This window comes from Primulina eburnea, chromosome 7 (genome assembly GCF_022965805.1).
Source record: "Primulina eburnea isolate SZY01 chromosome 7, ASM2296580v1, whole genome shotgun sequence".
In the NCBI taxonomy this organism is placed as follows: domain Eukaryota; kingdom Viridiplantae; phylum Streptophyta; class Magnoliopsida; order Lamiales; family Gesneriaceae; genus Primulina; species Primulina eburnea.
In genome coordinates, this window is record NC_133107.1 from 7949472 (window position 1) to 7968388 (window position 18917).

At 38.8% G+C, this 18917-nt stretch overlaps 1 long non-coding RNA gene across 2 annotated transcripts; it reads left to right on the plus strand.

Moving 5' to 3' along the window:
* Nucleotides 1–11781: 11781 nt before the first annotated feature.
* Nucleotides 11782–15680, plus strand: LOC140837094 (uncharacterized). 2 transcript variants are annotated; one of them, XR_012119215.1, is made up of 3 exons: nt 11782–13147; nt 14608–14682; nt 15392–15680. It is a non-coding gene; the product is annotated as an uncharacterized lncRNA (long non-coding RNA). The 2 variants fall into 2 exon arrangements; XR_012119214.1 differs by having other exon boundaries at nt 11782–13139; nt 14590–14682.
* The last annotated feature ends 3237 nt before the right edge of the window (nt 15681–18917 follow it).

Consider the following 18917-nt stretch of genomic DNA (forward strand, 5'->3'; position numbering starts at 1 on the left):
TAGTCAGTTACCGATCAGTTCAGCTTAGTGCAATGGCCACAGGCGTAAAACATAATCTCAACAGAAAATTTTACCAGTTATTTCAGTACAGGGCTCCAAGGAGCAAACGTTTTTACCGTGATTATCAGTTCAGTTATGCACGTATTATAATTGCTCAGTACAGATTATTTTCAGCAGCAGTACAGATTATTTTCAGCATCAGTACAGATTATTTTCAGTATCATTACAGATTATTTTCAGCATGAGTATAGATTATTTTCAGCATCAGTACAAATTATTTTCAGCATGACTCATGACATGATATTTTATCACATGCATATTTTACCTCAGATTTTACTCGTTACCTGCGATATATGCATGCTGAGTCTTTAGGCTCACTAGACTTGATTGTTGTAGGTACTGATGAGGTCAGGGTAGAGGACGGAGACCAGTGAGCCAGCTTGGGTCGGCAGTAGTGGCACCCGAGGACCTCAGCGCAGCAGTTGTTATTTTTCCGCAAACTATTTTATCAGTCGTTAGATATTTTTAAATTGTACTTGTTGACAAACTTTATTTTCTTCCGCTATTTTAAATTTTAAACATTGAACTTGATTCATCAGTGATTTTATGAATGAGGCCATTTAAGTTCTTTAAAAAGAAAATTTTTAATTTTCCGCAAATTTTTAAAGCGAGGATTTTCGGGCCTTCACAGTTGGTATCAGAGCCTATGTTCTTGTAAAGGGTTACACTACTACTGACCACGAGAAGCTCACGAAGTCACGTCTTCAGTCTGTAAGTTTTACAATTCAGCATTTTGTTCAGCATTTTATTTAAAGCATGAATTATTTTGTCAGTATGCTTCCAAATTTTCAGTATTTCAGAGTTCAGTTAAAATAAATTATGGAATTATGCATGTAGTTACGTACGGGTTATGTATGGAACAATATGCCTTCTAGACGCCTTGTTTAGCGTGCGAGGGATGATGAACGCCGTCATGAGGACGGTGAGTATCAGAGGTAGGAGGGAAATGCATCTCCACCCCCACCGGACATAAATAAGAATTTTTCGAATTTTTCTATTGGGCATTAGGAGAGGTCGTAAAATATTTAACTATATAAATTTTTGGGTTAGTAGTACTGATGTTCTACTTATGGGCTATAAGTTAAACTTAAAGATTATGAATGTTTTCGGGAATTGTAGAATTTACAAGAAATTAATGATGGTTCATGGTTGCTAGTTGAATTAAATTTTGAGGATTCCCTGTAAGGATTAATGGTTCGAAGACTACGACGATTCTTGGGAAGTATAAAAATTGTAGAAATTATTTCGGATGCATGCTCTACCTAGTTAGATTTAAGGATTGAATTGCATAAAGTAAGAATTTTAAGGATCCAATTGTAATAACCCATAATTTGAGGACCTAGGTGCAAAACAAAATTCTAAGGGACTATTTTTGAATTTACAATATTTTGGGATTTAATTCTGAGTTTGAGAATTTAAAAGTTTAATGAGGTAAAGATGAAAAATTTTATGGGAACAATGATGCAAATTTCGAAGAGTTGTAGGGCCAAAATGTAAATTTGGAAAACTGTAAGGGCCAGAGTGCAAGTTCCAAAAAATTTAAGGATGTAATTGCGAGCTTTTGAGAAACACTTGAGATTTTAAGTATTTATAGAAATGTAAGACGTGTTATGGGAATTAATTTTGGGTTTAATAAACTTAAGGCTATTGAACCTTATGATGCGGGAAATCTATAAAATGAAATTGGGAATACTGAGGACTCATGGATAATTGTGCAATTTTCGAGATTATAAAAAAAATGGACGATATTCGAGGAAATTAAGATTTAATTTTTCAATTTTAAGAAACTTGAGAACTTATTTAGTAGTAAGTGAGAATGGAACGGTTTAAATGATAGAAATTTTTGGTTATTTAGGCTCGAATGAAATATAAAATATTTAGATATTTGGGTTATAATGTTACAATGAATGGTAACCAAGGACATTGTAGGATGAATCAATCTTTGGCGTAAAAATTTAAGCGTTAGTGAAATAATGTTGTGGCAAATTAAGAATTTAAAGTGATGGCGAGTTAAGGTAAATTTGATCGGTTAGTTAAGTTATAAGAATAAACCTTGAGTTAGTAAATTTTTGGAAACATAAGTTTGATGTGTCACAAGTTTTAGTCATCATCTTAACAGTTAAGATTATACCTTGGGAGAATTTAAATTTTTAGGAAAATTGAGTACGATGATGGTTAGTTTAATTGGTAGACGCATGTAAGAATTAAGGTAGACATTTTGTCTTGAGAAATTTTTGTAAGTTACGAAGAAACTTGGGAATAAGTGAATGTGTGTTGGAAATATGTATCCAAAACTATTTGGGTTGCATAAGGTTGAATTTCAAATTTATGGTATAATTGATCATACGAAATTTTGGGTGAAATAAACACAAAAGGGAATTAGTGGTGTTCAACATAAGTTATCAATCAATGAATATTAAGATTTTTATTGAGTAAGAAATCTAAAAGTTTGCCATGGTGGTACGATAAATCACGATGCATTTTAATAATTAATGAAGATTGTAATACAAAGTAATGGATAAACAACAATTACAAGTAATCCTAAAAATAAAGAAAAAACCTGAGGAGGATATTCTCCGATAAATACAAGAATCGTAAACATAATAACTAAAATAATTAAAAATAAATTTGCAAGAGCCATCTTCTTTTTCTTCGAATAATTTGATGAAGAATAAGTTTTAGAGAAGTAGAGAAAGTTGGAGTGATTGAATGTATTTGTGAGATGGTATTTATAGAGAGAAAGAAAAATATAGCCGTTTGTTACCGTTTTATGACCGTTGGTATATGTATGTATTTGTATAATTTTATGGTAATAATATGGTGTATATAATATTAGATATGTTTAAATAATTATGTATATCATATCTCATTATTATAATGAGATGTCATAATTTATTTGTTTAAAAATCTTATAGACTTTTATACTTGTCGTATCCCTTACTCGAAATTAAAGGTTGACAACAATTTTATATTTGGGATTTACTTGTAAATAATTAAGTTATGTAAGTTTGGTGCCATAAGATAAAGATTCGATTCAAATATCTTAAGCTAATATTATTATGGGGTGAGATAAGGTTTAATTTTTTTAGTGTATTACCGAGGATAGTAGTCGATCAGTAACTTTTGGTGCCAAGACTTCTTAAGTTGAACTGCATAAATGCTAAGGTAATAGGTCGATGAACATCGCGGACATGATATAAGAAAAGCAAGGTGCGGTATGTAAGGCCCGAAATAATAAAGATGATATTATTTTAAACCGAGATTATTGAATTAGAGAATTTTGGAGTGTTGAATTATATTCCAAGAGGTTTGAATTTATTTAGGATTGAAATTGGATTTAAAAGATTGAATAGGGGCTGATTTGCAATTTATGAGAAATTGAGGGACTAAAGTGCAATAAGTGGGAATTGACACTTGTCATGCCATGCAAGATGAAGCTTGAAACGTGCCATGTTGCTATCTTTCCACTCCATTTCATTCAGATTTTGCAAGGGTTGGACCGAAATGCTCCATGGAGAAAGCTTCAAAGTTTCTTTCTTATTTTGTTAATTTCCTTGAGATGATCCAACCGTAAATTCTTGAAACTAATTTTAGATTCTTGCTCCTCAACTCAAGGGCTTCAAGGTGAGGTAAACTTCATCAATTTTCAGCATGTTTCGAAAATAATATGTTGGAGGATTTATGATTTTATTGGTGCAATGTGTTCTTGAGTAGATAGCGATCATAACACCGTAAACGAATCGTTGATCGGATGTCGTATACAATTTATAAAAATTCCAGCATGTGGGCCGAAAGTTGGAGGTGTGGATTTGTTATGTTTTGGCTTGGTATTGTTGGGAATTATGAGTTGGTGATAGTAATTGATTGGTATTTGATTTATCGGGAGACCGAAATTGCACCGTTATGCCGTCGAATTTGATATAGAATGAGTTTTAATCAATGTCATGACTTGAATGGAATTTGATATTGATATGGTGGAGTTCGAATGAAGCATTCCAGATTTGGTGTGGATAGCCTTGAGTTTAAATGTGTAGCTCCAACCTTGGATAGAAGAATGAGCAATATTTCCTTACTTGCGTTTTATTGACCGAGAATGATTATTGAATTGTTCAAGACTTGGTTGAGTTGTATTTTGATATAGAGCACTTGTGTATTGTCATTTCAGATTGTCTTGACAGAGTGACATCCCGACTTCACGATCTCGACAGATATTGTTTGACAAGAAAGGTATAATTCATGTGATCGTGGGATTGCACAACTCGATTCTGATTTGATACGAGTTTCCCTAAATCACATACTCGATTGGTATTACTTTTTATTACGTAATATCTTGTTTATTGATTTGTATTTGAGTCCTGAGATAGGCGAGACTGACAGATGTGTCAGACTAGACGTTCGGTGTATCGTCGCGTAGTTGCAGATTTTCTCTACGTGTAGACACTCGATACAGAGTTGACCGAAGTCTAGGAATAAGACGTACCGTTACCCCGAGTGGTTGGGTAGGTGACAGACCGTCTTATTCACACCGGGATCCCTAGATTAGAAATGAGTCGAGTCAAGAATTTTATGTGAATACAGATTTGTATTCCTTTGCATGTTTTAGATTTTAATTCATGTTATTCGATTTATGCTATGCTTTTGTATATGATTTATTACATTGCATGCATACATGTTTTATACTGGGATTTGTTCTCACCGGAGTTATCCGGCTGTTGTCGTGTCTGTATGTGTGCATGACGACAGGTGGGGCAGGATCAGGGTCACGACGAGGATGAGAGAGTGGATAGCGTGGTGACGCCGGGTGTAGCCGCAGATTACTAGTAGTTTCTGTTGAGATTTGTACTACTTGTATTTGAGACTTGAACACTAGTTGTATGTTGGTACCAAACAGATCTTGTATGTACCTTATGTTTGATATAATAATACCGAACATGTTATGTTTTATTTACGTTTGATTTAATGTAAAATCAGAAAAATTTGACCCGTAATTTATTATAAAGATCTGATTAATCCCAGATAGATTCGAATTAGAACCCGGGTCCCCACAACAGGTGGTATCAGAGCTGTAGGTTCTGTAGACTGAGATAGAATAGAATGAGCGGGGTAGATCGAGTCATCTTCCTTGCTAGCATGATTTATTGCTTTCCCTATTATATGTTGTTGTATTATCTGAATTGATTTACAGCATTCCAAGCCTGAATCAGAACCGATTCTCGATCAGAGGTATATGATCAGAGGAGGGCTGAGACAGATGATATTAGTTGTGTACTAATCAGTTTTATGATCAGATTTATGCCGCCTAGACGAGTGCCACAGCCAGAGCAGGGTAGCACATCAGGTGCACAGATGGATGTTACCGCTACGCCGATGGAGACCTTATTGAAGAGATTTCAGTCTTTCCATCCGCCTACCTTGAAGGGCACAGAGAGTGCAGTAGAGTGCGAGAGCTGGCTTGATGATATCGAGATGTTGTTCGAGTCCTTGGCCTATACTGATGAGCGACGCGTGAAGTTGATAGGGCATCAGCTGCAAGAGGTAGCGAAGAGCTGGTGGTTGACTGCCAAGAGAGCCTTGGAGCATCGAGGCATTGAGATTTCGTGGAAAGTCTTCAAGGATGAGTTCTATCAGCGCTTTTTCCCTGTCTCCTACCGGAAAGATAAAGGGGCTGAATTTGCGAATCTGAGGCAAGGACAGTGGAACATCGAGGAGTATGTTGCTAAATTTTCTGCATTGTTACGATTTGCACCTCATGTGGCAGGAAACGACGAGGCAACGGCCGATCAGTTCATCAACGGGTTGAATCCAGATGTCTTTACTTTGGTGAACACGGGACGGCCTAATACTTTTTCAGAGGCACTGAACAGAGCAAAGGGAGCAGAGGCTGGCTTGATCAGGCAGCGAGGAGCTTCTTACAGTGTTCAGGGGCAGATACAGCCACAGCCTACCGCCGTTCAGCTTCCACCTCCTCCTCCTCGTTTTGACAGTGGAGCTAGTGGTAGTGGCAAGAAGGATTTTCTGAAGGCCAAGGGGAAACAGTTTAAGAAATCGGGGAGTAGTTTATCGAGTTTGAGTGGAGCTCGACAGAGAGGTCAGGGCTCAGATTACAGTGGTGTACGCTGCAGTTCGTGCGGAGGGCGACATGCCACGGAGCAGTGCCAAGGAGTTTTTGGACGCTGCAACATCTGTAGGCAACAGGGACACTTTGCCAGAGTTTGTCCCCAGAGAGGTGCACAGCGATTCCAGAGTACAGGGTCATCAGCACCAGTGCCACAGGTGGAGAGACAGGCATCCTCTGTACATTCATTCCAGCCTCCTACACAGACACAGCAGAGGCCCGGAGGTAGTCAGACTGTGAGTCAACCTCCCAGACAGCAGGCACGTGTTTTTGCCTTGACAGAGGAGCAGGCCCAGGATGCGCCAGATGACGTGATCGCAGGTAACTGTTTTCTTTGCGGTTATCCTGCATATGTGTTGATTGACACAGGTGCATCTCATACATTCTTATCTGAGCATTTTACATTGAGACATTCATTGCCTGCTGAGTCTTTGTCGACAGTAGTGTCTATAGCTTCTCCGTTGGGAAGTGGTCTGATATCTGTGACTACTGTTAGACATTGTATGCTTCAGTTTGAGGGGCATGAGATTGATCTTGATTGTATAGTACTTGGTTTATCTGATTTTGATTGTATAGTTGGTATAGACATGTTAACCAAGTACAGGGCCACTGTCGATTGTTTCCACAAGATTGTCAGATTCAGACCTGAACTGACAGAAGAGTGGAAATTCTTTGGAAAGGGTTCCAGATCTCGGATTCCCTTGGTATCTGCTCTGACTATGAGTAGATTGCTTCAGAGAGGAGCAGAGGGCTTTCTCGTATATTCAGTAGATCTACTGAAGTCGAGCCCAGCATTGGCAGATCTGCCAGTGGTTTGCGAGTTTGCAGATGTTTTTCCCGATGAGATTCCAGGGTTGCCTCCGATTCGAGAGGTTGATTTCAGCATAGATCTTATGCCCGGTTCTGTTCCTATTTCGAGAGCTCCGTATAGGATGGCGCCGATAGAGCTGAAAGAGTTGAAAGCACAGTTGGAGGATCTTCTTTCCAAGGGATATATCAGACCCAGTGTATCTCCTTGGGGTGCTCCGGTGCTTTTCGTTCGAAAGAAAGATGGTTCGATGCGACTGTGTATTGATTATAGGCAGTTGAACAAGGCAACAGTGAAGAACAGATATCCTTTGCCTCGCATCGACGATTTGTTTGATCAGCTACAGGGATCTTCGATTTACTCGAAGATTGATTTGAGATCAGGGTATCATCAGCTCAGAGTTAGAGTGTTGATATTCCGAAGACTGCATTCCGAAACAGGTATGGGCACTACGAGTTTATTGTTATGCCTTTTGGTTTGACAAATGCACCCGCGGTGTTTATGAGTTTGATGAACCGCATTTTTCAGAGATATTTAGATGATTTTGTGATTGTGTTTATTGACGACATTTTGGTGTATTCGAAAAGTTTGACTGAGCATGCAGATCATTTGAGAATCGTGCTGAAGACTTTGCGACAGGAACGGTTGTATGCCAAACTGTCCAAGTGTGAATTCTGGCTGAGACAGGTTGTCTTCTTGGGGCACATCATATCTGGAGATGGTATTGCAGTAGATCAGAGTAAAGTTGAGGCTGTTATCAGTTGGCCGAGACCGACTTCAGTGCCTGAGATACGCAGTTTCATGGGTCTAGCCGGGTATTATCGTCGTTTTATCCGAGATTTCTCCAGCATAGCGAAGCCTATTACCCAGTTGACACAGAAGAACATGCCGTTTGTGTGGTCGGAGGATTGTGAGGCCAGTTTTGTAGAGCTGAAGAAGAGGCTGACTAGTGCGCCTGTCTTGACGATTCCTTCAGGTACAGGTGAGTTCGTTGTATATTGTGATGCATCTCACAGAGGGCTAGGGTGTGTTCTTATGCAGCGAGGACACGTGATAGCGTACGCCTCTAGACAGTTGAAGCCGCACGAGACCCGTTATCCGATTCATGATCTTGAATTGGCGGCGATTGTGTTTGCACTCAAGATCTGGCGTCATTATCTCTATGGCGAGAAATTCGAGATCTATTCTGACCATAAGAGCTTGAAGTACCTCTTTTCTCAGTCAGAGTTGAACATGAGGCAGAGACGATGGCTTGATCTGCTGAAAGATTTTGATTGCGAGATCAAGTACTACCCAGGGAAGTCGAATGCAGCGGCAGACGCCTTGAGTCGAAAGGTATGTGCTCTTTCCTTGTCGACAGTAGGTGTATCGAGTTTGGTAGAAGATTGTTGCTTGTCTGGGTTGACATTTGATACAGATAGTAGACCGTTGCGACTTGCTACGATTCAGATTGAGCCAGATTTGATTTTGAGGATCAAAGAGGCACAGAGAACTGATCCGAGCGTTCAGAGATCGATTGATATGGTCAGAGCTGGTCATATATCCGAGTATCAGGTTAGAGATTCTGTTCTGTATGTGAATAACCGTCTAGTGGTGCCAGATGTTTCAGATTTGAGATGACAGATCATGTCAGAGGCACACTGTAGTCGGTTCAGCATTCATCCTGGTGGCAGGAAGATGTACAATGACTTGAAGACGCAATTCTGGTGGAAGCAGATGAAGACAGATATTGCAGAATTTGTGTCTAGATGTCTGAATTGCCAACAGGTGAAGGCCGAGAGAAAGAAGCCCGGAGGTTTACTTCAGAGTTTGTCTGTTCCTGAATGGAAATGGGACCACATTTCCATGGACTTCGTGACGAAGTTACCTCGATCATCCCGGGGCTGTGATTCGATTTGGGTCATCATTGACAGATTGACCAAATCTGCCTGTTTCATTCCGTACAGGATGACATATCGATATGATCAGATGGCAGAGTTATATGTCAGAGAGGTCGTCAGATTGCACGGTGTGCCGAAGTCGATTGTATCAGATCGTGATCCACGATTCACTTCTCACTTTTGGCACAGCTTGCAGCAGGCTTTGGGTACGACTTTACACCTAAGCACTGCTTATCATCCTCAGACAGACGGACAGTCAGAGCGGACTATCCAGACTTTAGAGGACATGCTGAGAGCTGTAGTACTAGATTTTGGTACTAGCTGGCAAGATTCATTGCCGTTGTGTGAGTTTTCATACAACAACAGCTATCAGACTAGCATTGAGATGGCACCGTTCGAAGCTTTATACGGGAAGAAGTGCAGATCTCCGTTGTACTGGGATGATATCTCTGAGGTACCAGAGTTGGGGCCTGATATGATTCGTGAGATGACTGAGAAAGTGAAGATCATTCAGAAGCGAATGAAGACGGCACAAGATAGGCAAGCGAAATACGCCAATGTCAGATGCAGACCGTTGGTATTTGAAGTTGGAGACAGAGTATTCTTGAAGATTTCTCCTTTTAGAGGCATTGTCAGATTTGGCAAGAAAGGAAAGTTGTCTCCTAGATATGTCGGTCCGTATGAGATTCTTGAGAAGATTGGCGATCGAGCTTACAGACTTGCTCTTCCTCCTTCATTATCTGGGATACACGATGTATTTCATGTGTCGATGCTACGCAGATATATGCCAGATGATTTTCATGTCATTCATCCTGACGAAGCCGAGTTAGATCAGACTTTGAGCTATGTTGAGAAACCGGTACAGATCCTTGATCGGAAAGAGAAACAGCTCAGAACCAAGACCATTCCGCTTGTGAAGATTCAGTGGACTCGTCATGGAATTGAAGAAGCTACTTGGGAGACTGAATCAGATATGAGACAGGAATTCCCAGAGTTATTCTACTGATGTGAGTTTCTTATTTCAGTTTCTATTATTTCTGAATTGATTGCCTATGATATGATTGCTTGAGATTTCGAGGACGAAATCATGTCTTAGAGGGGGAGAATTGTAAGGCCCGAAATAATAAAGATGATATTATTTTAAACCGAGATTATTGAATTAGAGAATTTTGGAGTGTTGAATTATATTCCAAGAGGTTTGAATTTATTTAGGATTGAAATTGGATTTAAAAGATTGAATAGGGGCTGATTTGCAATTTATGAGAAATTGAGGGACTAAAGTGCAATAAGTGGGAATTGACACTTGTCATGCCATGCAAGATGAAGCTTGAAACGTGCCATGTTGCTATCTTTCCACTCCATTTCATTCAGATTTTGCAAGGGTTGGACCGAAATGCTCCATGGAGAAAGCTTCAAAGTTTCTTTCTTATTTTGTTAATTTCCTTGAGATGATCCAACCGTAAATTCTTGAAACTAATTTTAGATTCTTGCTCCTCAACTCAAGGGCTTCAAGGTGAGGTAAACTTCATCAATTTTCAGCATGTTTCGAAAATAATATGTTGGAGGATTTATGATTTTATTGGTGCAATGTGTTCTTGAGTAGATAGCGATCATAACACCGTAAACGAATCGTTGATCGGATGTCGTATACAATTTATAAAAATTCCAGCATGTGGGCCGAAAGTTGGAGGTGTGGATTTGTTATGTTTTGGCTTGGTATTGTTGGGAATTATGAGTTGGTGATAGTAATTGATTGGTATTTGATTTATCGGGAGACCGAAATTGCACCGTTATGCCGTCGAATTTGATATAGAATGAGTTTTAATCAATGTCATGACTTGAATGGAATTTGATATTGATATGGTGGAGTTCGAATGAAGCATTCCAGATTTGGTGTGGATAGCCTTGAGTTTAAATGTGTAGCTCCAACCTTGGATAGAAGAATGAGCAATATTTCCTTACTTGCGTTTTATTGACCGAGAATGATTATTGAATTGTTCAAGACTTGGTTGAGTTGTATTTTGATATAGAGCACTTGTGTATTGTCATTTCAGATTGTCTTGACAGAGTGACATCCCGACTTCACGATCTCGACAGATATTGTTTGACAAGAAAGTATAATTCATGTGATCGTGGGATTGCACAACTCGATTCTGATTTGATACGAGTTTCCCTAAATCACATACTCGATTGGTATTACTTTTTATTACGTAATATCTTGTTTATTGATTTGTATTTGAGTCCTGAGATAGGCGAGACTGACAGATGTGTCAGACTAGACGTTCGGTGTATCGTCGCGTAGTTGCAGATTTTCTCTACGTGTAGACACTCGATACAGAGTTGACCGAAGTCTAGGAATAAGACGTACCGTTACCCCGAGTGGTTGGGTAGGTGACAGACCGTCTTATTCACACCGGGATCCCTAGATTAGAAATGAGTCGAGTCAAGAATTTTATGTGAATACAGATTTGTATTCCTTTGCATGTTTTAGATTTTAATTCATGTTATTCGATTTATGCTATGCTTTTGTATATGATTTATTACATTGCATGCATACATGTTTTATACTGGGATTTGTTCTCACCGGAGTTATCCGGCTGTTGTCGTGTCTGTATGTGTGCATGACGACAGGTGGGGCAGGATCAGGGTCACGACGAGGATGAGAGAGTGGATAGCGTGGTGACGCCGGGTGTAGCCGCAGATTACTAGTAGTTTCTGTTGAGATTTGTACTACTTGTATTTGAGACTTGAACACTAGTTGTATGTTGGTACCAAACAGATCTTGTATGTACCTTATGTTTGATATAATAATACCGAACATGTTATGTTTTATTTACGTTTGATTTAATGTAAAATCAGAAAAATTTGACCCGTAATTTATTATAAAGATCTGATTAATCCCAGATAGATTCGAATTAGAACCCGGGTCCCCACACGGTAAGTTTGGACATCCATCTCTAGTTTGAGGAATTGCGAGATAAGCCAAATTCGAGGTCATAGTAGATTAGAACTAAGTCACCCAAGTCGTTTTAAGTTGCGATTCACAATCAAGGTTTCAGTAGACAATTTAATTAGAATTGAGAAGACATAAAGACAGATTAACATTTATATTATCAGAGTAGCGCAGCGGAAGCGTGGATTATTATGATTCTAGAATTAAGAGTCTAAACTTTTCGTTTAATGAGGATAAGCGAATTTCGAGGACGAAATTTCTTTTAAGGGGGGAAGGATTGTAGAACCCGTAAATCAGTCTACGTATAAGTCATGCATAATTCTAGATTTTTAAATTTAATTAACTTCATTGCATTATTAATTTAAATGCATTTCTTTGAAGTTAATTATTTTATTAGTTCAGTTCAGTAGTTGATTTTTTTAGTATTTCAGTTATTTCAGTGAGGCCGGACTGGAGATGGAGTATTGAGATAAGTGAATAAAAACTTATTTAAGAAGTGGTAATTTAGCATGTTATTTCATTAAATTATGTTTTTAATTATTTTATGTAATTTATGCATAATAAATGCATGATGGAATTTAGTTCATGAAATTTTAAAAGTTCGTGCATTAAGATTTTTAAGTTGCGTTTCACGTTCGGACGAGGATCGGAGACCGGAGAATTTTCAGAAAAATTATTTTATTACATGAGTTATTTTTATAAATTAAGGTAAAGCATTTTTAAGTGTATTTTACAAAAATGGGAATTTTTGGGTATTTTTACCCATAAGATTTTATTTTTAATCGGTACTCAAATTTTATCGAATCGGGGGAATTTTTAAGGGTTCGACTAATCATTTCAAAATCTTTTCAACTCGAAATATTTTTCATTAGTGAGTTTGAGCTTAATGATCTTAATTTCGAGTTTATAGGGATTAATTATCTTTTTAATCTTTTAATTAAACAATTTAAGCCCATAAACTAATTTGTTATCTACTTAATTAATCCTTAAATATCATTTATCCTACACCTAATGATTCCAATAGCCGACACCTCCTGAGTAGCCAACACACCCATGTTTTCATCTTAAAGATTGAGGCCCATCGGTTTCCTTCCCACCCTTGAATGAAAAAGTCCCTCTCATGTGTTTGTCTATCATTAAAGATCATCACATGGCATGCCTTACACCATTATTTGTGCATCAGCCGACACCCACCTCCCTCAAACATCCTCTCTCAGTTTCTGAACCCAGCAGCCTAAAGCTTTGGTTGTTGGTTTGTTTTTTTTTAAAGTAAACTTCACCCGGGCCTCCTTTCTTTGCATCGTTTGGTTCTCCCATCATCAGGCACGCTTGTATCTCTTATTTTCTGCATCATCCATGTTATAGCACTGTTGTATATGTGTTTAAGCATGTAAAACTCTCGGTCCATGCATGTGTAGGGAAGATCAGTGAATTTTCATGGGTTCATTGTATTCTTACATTTGCTACTCACGTTTTTCTGTTTGTTGCAAAGGGGCTGCTGTATTAGATTGGTAAGGGGCTGTCTAGATCGTGACTGATAAGATGTAAATGCTGGTGTGTAGATCGGTCGAGTGTAGATGTGTTGGAGTGGAAACTCGATCGGACCTTGTAGAGAAGCAAGGGTCTCGGTAGGAGGTTTGAGCTGTTTCTTGGCTGCTAACTGTTAGATGCGTGACGAGGCCGAGAACTTGGTGCTGTTAGGTGTTCCTCTGTGTCTGGTCTAGGCCTACGGTAAGTGGGTTCATGGCTGGAACGAGAGGGATAGCTTGAGTCGTGAGTTTGAGGAGAATAGGCGCATGAGGTGGATGATAGTGGTGCTGCGATTTTCCAGCTTGCATGGGAGCGGTGGGATGAGTCGGTAGAGTGCCTTAAGCGCTGATCTAAGTCCCTGGTGTGAACTCGTGATTGGTGCATTGAGTTGAGAGTAGTGGCGTGGGATAAGGGATAAAATAATGCATGAAGTGGAGTAAATAGAAAGGGGCCGATGGTTGGTTTGGGTCATTAATTATTTAGCCGAGAATTTTGGGTCAAATCTGGGAGCGTTATGAGCTTCATAGTGTTTTTAAAAGATGGCAAAAATTTGAGAGGATTTTGATTTAGTTTCGGTTAGATTCGGGTTAAAACCGGGACTCCGGTACAAGTTTTAAAATAATTCGGTTAAGTTACGAAATGGGCTCGAGTTTACATCTAGGAATACTTTTAAATATGTTTTGGGACAATTTTAGGAGTTTGGTAAGTTTTGGATCAAAATAAAGAGTTTTGGAATTTTCGGGATTTAATCGCCGCACGAAACGCTAATTAAATAATTAATTGAAACGCCTAGATTTAAGTTTAATAAAATTATGGGAAATTATATTTAAGCTCAAATAATTATTAGAAGTCTAAGTTTTTTTTTTATTTGGGAATTTTATGCTAAGGTTTGGTTTAATTCGAGAATTAAAATGCATTAATATGTTGTATTTAGATATTAATGTAAAAGTCATCGATTTAAGCCAAATATAAATATGAGAAAATTCATGTAGGCTTAAATAATTATTTGGGACATTTTAGAATCAATGGAATTAATAAAATGTCAAAAACGTGAAATTTTACGTCTAGGGGCAAAACGGTCATTTTGGGTTTTTTCAGGGGCAAAATGGACATTTTGCACCCCGGGTGATATTTTGGTCCTAGCAGCGCCCTGAGCACAAATCATAATATTTTTAAATGTTCATGCATCACGTTTACGCTTTTTACGCTATTATAATAATTATGGTGCATTCTTGGTTTAAAGGAATTAAAAGAGAAAAAGTAAGAAAATGAAGAGCACTCCGTCTCCGCCGCGCCGCGTCGTTATTTCGTTTGTTTTCTGTCAAAACAAACCAAGGCATGTATATACTTTTTCTAAACCTCAATCAAGTCATATAGGTATTTTTAAATATCGCAAGTACATGATTTTAATTGTTCATATTTAATTATATTACGTGCATAGAAAATATTCATTTTTGAGATTTATGCGATATGGCTTGTGGTTCATTCACTATGTGGGAGCATTATTTATACGGTCGCCAGTGACCGCTCAGTTCAGGTTGGTATCATCAGGTCGCCAGTGACCTATCAGTTACGGATGGTACCATCGGGTCTTCAGTGACCGCCAGCTCAGTTTCAGGCTCCCCGGTAGTCAGTTACCGATCAGTTCAGCTTAGTGCAATGGCCACAGGCGTAAAACATAATCTCAACAGAAAATTTTACCAGTTATTTCAGTACAGGGCTCCAAGGAGCAAACGTTTTTACCGTGATTATCAGTTCAGTTATGCACGTATTATAATTGCTCAGTACAGATTATTTTCAGCAGCAGTACAGATTATTTTCAGCATCAGTACAGATTATTTTCAGTATCATTACAGATTATTTTCAGCATGAGTATAGATTATTTTCAGCATCAGTACAGATTATTTTCAGCATCAGTACAAATTATTTTCAGCATGACTCATGACATGATATTTTATCACATGCATATTTTACCTCAGATTTTACTCGTTACCTGCGATATATGCATGCTGAGTCTTTAGGCTCACTAGACTTGATTGTTGTAGGTACTGATGAGGTCAGGGTAGAGGACGGAGACCAGTGAGCCAGCTTGGGTCGGCAGTAGTGGCACCCGAGGACCTCAGCGCAGCAGTTGTTATTTTTCCGCAAACTATTTTATCAGTCGTTAGATATTTTTAAATTGTACTTGTTGACAAACTTTATTTTCTTCCGCTGTTTTAAATTTTAAACATTGAACTTGATTCATCAGTGATTTTATGAATGAGGCCATTTAAGTTCTTTAAAAAGAAAATTTTTAATTTTCCGCAAATTTTTAAAGCGAGGATTTTCGGGCCTTCACAATAGGCCTTTCCTCGTATGACATATTTGGAGTCAACTGCAGAGGTTCATAATTTAGTACATGTGAGAGATTCAACATGTACTTTCGCAAGATCAATATATGGAACACATTATGCACTTCAGCCAGATTCGGTGGCAGTGCAACTCTGTAAGCTAGTGTTTCAACTCTCTCGAGGATCTCAAATGGTCCTATGAACTCGGACTGACACCCTTCATAGGCGCTAATTTCACAAATACGTGGTCACCTATGGCAAACTCTAGTTCTCTTCATCGCTTATCGACGTAGCTCTTTTTTCGGTTTTGTACAGTCTTCATCCTATCTCGGATTTTGACTACTTGCTCCGCTATTTTCTTGATCAAGTCCGGACCAAATTCTCCTCTTTCACCAACCTCGTCCCAATGTATCGGTGATCTACACTTCCTTCCATAAAGTGCCTCGTAAGGAGCCATTTCTCTAGACTATTGGTAGCTATTGTTATATGTGAACTCCACTAGAGGTAACCTCGGTTCCCAACTTTCTAGGAAATCGATCACACAAACTCGGAGTAGATCCTCCAAAATTTGAATCACCCTTTTGGACTGACTATCGGTTTGAGGATGAAATGTTGTACTGAACATCAATTTTGTCCCCATCATTGTGTCCAGACTCTTCCAGAAGGATGATGTGAACCTCGGATCTTTGTCAGAAACAATCGATACTGGAATCTCATGCAGTCGGTCTATCTCTCGGATATACAACTCTGCATACTGTGTCATAGTGAATGTCATCTTAATAGGTAGAAAGTGCGCTGACTTCGTAAGACGATCAACTATCACTAAAATGGAATTAAATCCCTTGATAGTCCTCGGCAACCCCACTACAAAATCCATAGTAATATTTTCTCATTTCCACTCGGGAATAGGAAGTGGCTTAAGCTTCCCGGCTGGCCCCTGATGCTCTGTTTTAACTTGCTTGCATGTAAAACACTCGGATACAAAACGCAAGATGTCTTGCTTCATGCCCGGCCACCAGTACAATAATTGCAAATCCTTGTACATCTTTGTGCTTTCAAAATGAATAGAGTACGGTGTATTATGAGCTTCTTTCAAGACAACCTTTCTCAGTGAATCACCACTAGGAACCCAAAGTCGATTTCGACATCGAACTATGCCATCCTCCTCGGAATACAGCTTCCGTCCTTTAGACTCGTCTCTCTGTCTCCATTTTTGTAACTGCTCATCGGAAGACTGACCTTCTCGGATTCTATCCCTCAGATTCGACTGAACTGTCATAGTAGAAAGATTAGGGGCCTCGCCCCTTGCATACACTGCAAGCTCGAATCGCTGGATCTCGGATTGCAGTGGTCTCTGAAGTGATAATTGAGAAATGACTGTTGTCTTTCTTCTCAAAGTGTCCACAACTATATTAGCTTTGCCCGAATGGTAGCTAGTATCGCAGTCGTAATCATTTACCGATTCTAACCATCTTCGTTGCCTCATATTCAACTCTTTTTGGGTAAATAAGTACTTCAAGCTTTTATTATTAGTGAAAATCTTGCATTTCTCCCCATAAGTAATGTCTCCAAATCTTCAATGTAAAAACTACTGCTGCAAGCTCGAGGTCATGAGTCGGGTAATTTTTCTCATGAACCTTCGACTGTCTAGATGCATAAGCTATCACTAGGTCGTTTTGCATCAAGACTCCGCCTAAACCAAGCTTCGCAGCGTCTGTATAGATAACATACTCTCTTTGCCCTGATGACATCGCTAGAACTGGCGCTGAAGCCAAAGCTTGCTTCAGCTTCTTAAAACTCCCTTGACATTCAGATCCCCAAATCAACTTCGCATTTTTCTTTATCAAGGCGGTCAAGGGTACCGCGATAGATGAGAAACCTTGAATGAACTTCTGGTAGTACCCGGCTAGACTCAAGAAACTGCGGATCTCGGTTACGCTCTTAGGTACTGGCCATTTCCTAACTGCCTCGACTTTGTTGGGATCGACCTCGACTCCATCTCTAGAAATAATGTGACCTAAGAACGCCGCTCTCTCGAGCCGAAACTCACACTTGCTGAACTTAGCAAATAATTTTCTGTCTTGCAATATTTGTAGCGTCGTTCTCAAGTGTTGAACGTGCTTCTCTCGGTTCTTTGAGTAAATCAAAATATCATCTATGAAGACTATCATAAATTGATCTAAATACGACTGAAATAAACGATTTATGAGATCCATGAAGATCGCTGGCGCATTGGTCAACCCGAATGGCATGACCATAAACTCGTAGTACCCATATCGAGTCTTGAAAGTCGTCTTATGAACATCGGACTCCTTTACCTTCAGCTGATGATATCCCGAATGAAGATCTATCTTCGAGAAAATTGATGCTTCTTGTAACTGATAGAATCATTCTTCGATTTTAGGCAAAGGATACTTATTCTTGATGGTGACTCTATTCAGATCTATATAATAGATGTAGAGTCGCATGCTACCATCCATCTTCTTCACAAATAACACCAGTGCGCCCCACGGAGAACAACTCGGGCGAATAAAACCCTTTTTCAGCAACTCTTGAATTTGATCTTTCAGCTCTTTCATTTCGGAAGGTGCTAGACGATAGGGTGCCTTAGAAATTGGCACAGTGTCTGGCATTAACTCAATAGAAAATTCCACCTCTCGGTCCGGTGGAATGCAAGGATCTGCCCGAACCACATGTTTTTGCAAAAGAAGCTCCAAATTCTTGATAATGCTCGATGTAAGCATTTGATCACCAGAAGAATAGAAACTTTGAAGCCCAATTCCATATCCTCGGGTATAATCTTTAGTCACTTGACAAACGTTTCAGATATGAATGAGTGTGTAGCTCTCAAATCCAGCAACGCATAGGTAGCTACACCTAAAATGAATATCTTTCATGCGACAAATATATAATCAAATCCAATCGTGTTGAAACTTGATGAATTTCTATCGTTAATTACCCAAAATTTTCAAAAACTATCATGCTTAACCCTATTAATTCTAAAAAATTTCACAATTTTACCCCAAATAATTTTCGAAAATAGCATTTCAAACTCTTAAAATTTTCGAATTTGTTCAATGTAGTCCTAAAAATTCAAAATTTGCATTCTAGCCCCATATAATTTCGAATTCCATCAATTTAGGCTCTAAAATCTCGAAAATCATTGTTTTGCTCCATAGAATTCAAGAAATTGCGAAAATAGCCCATGATTTTCTAGAATTCGCAAAAGAGCTCCTGAAAT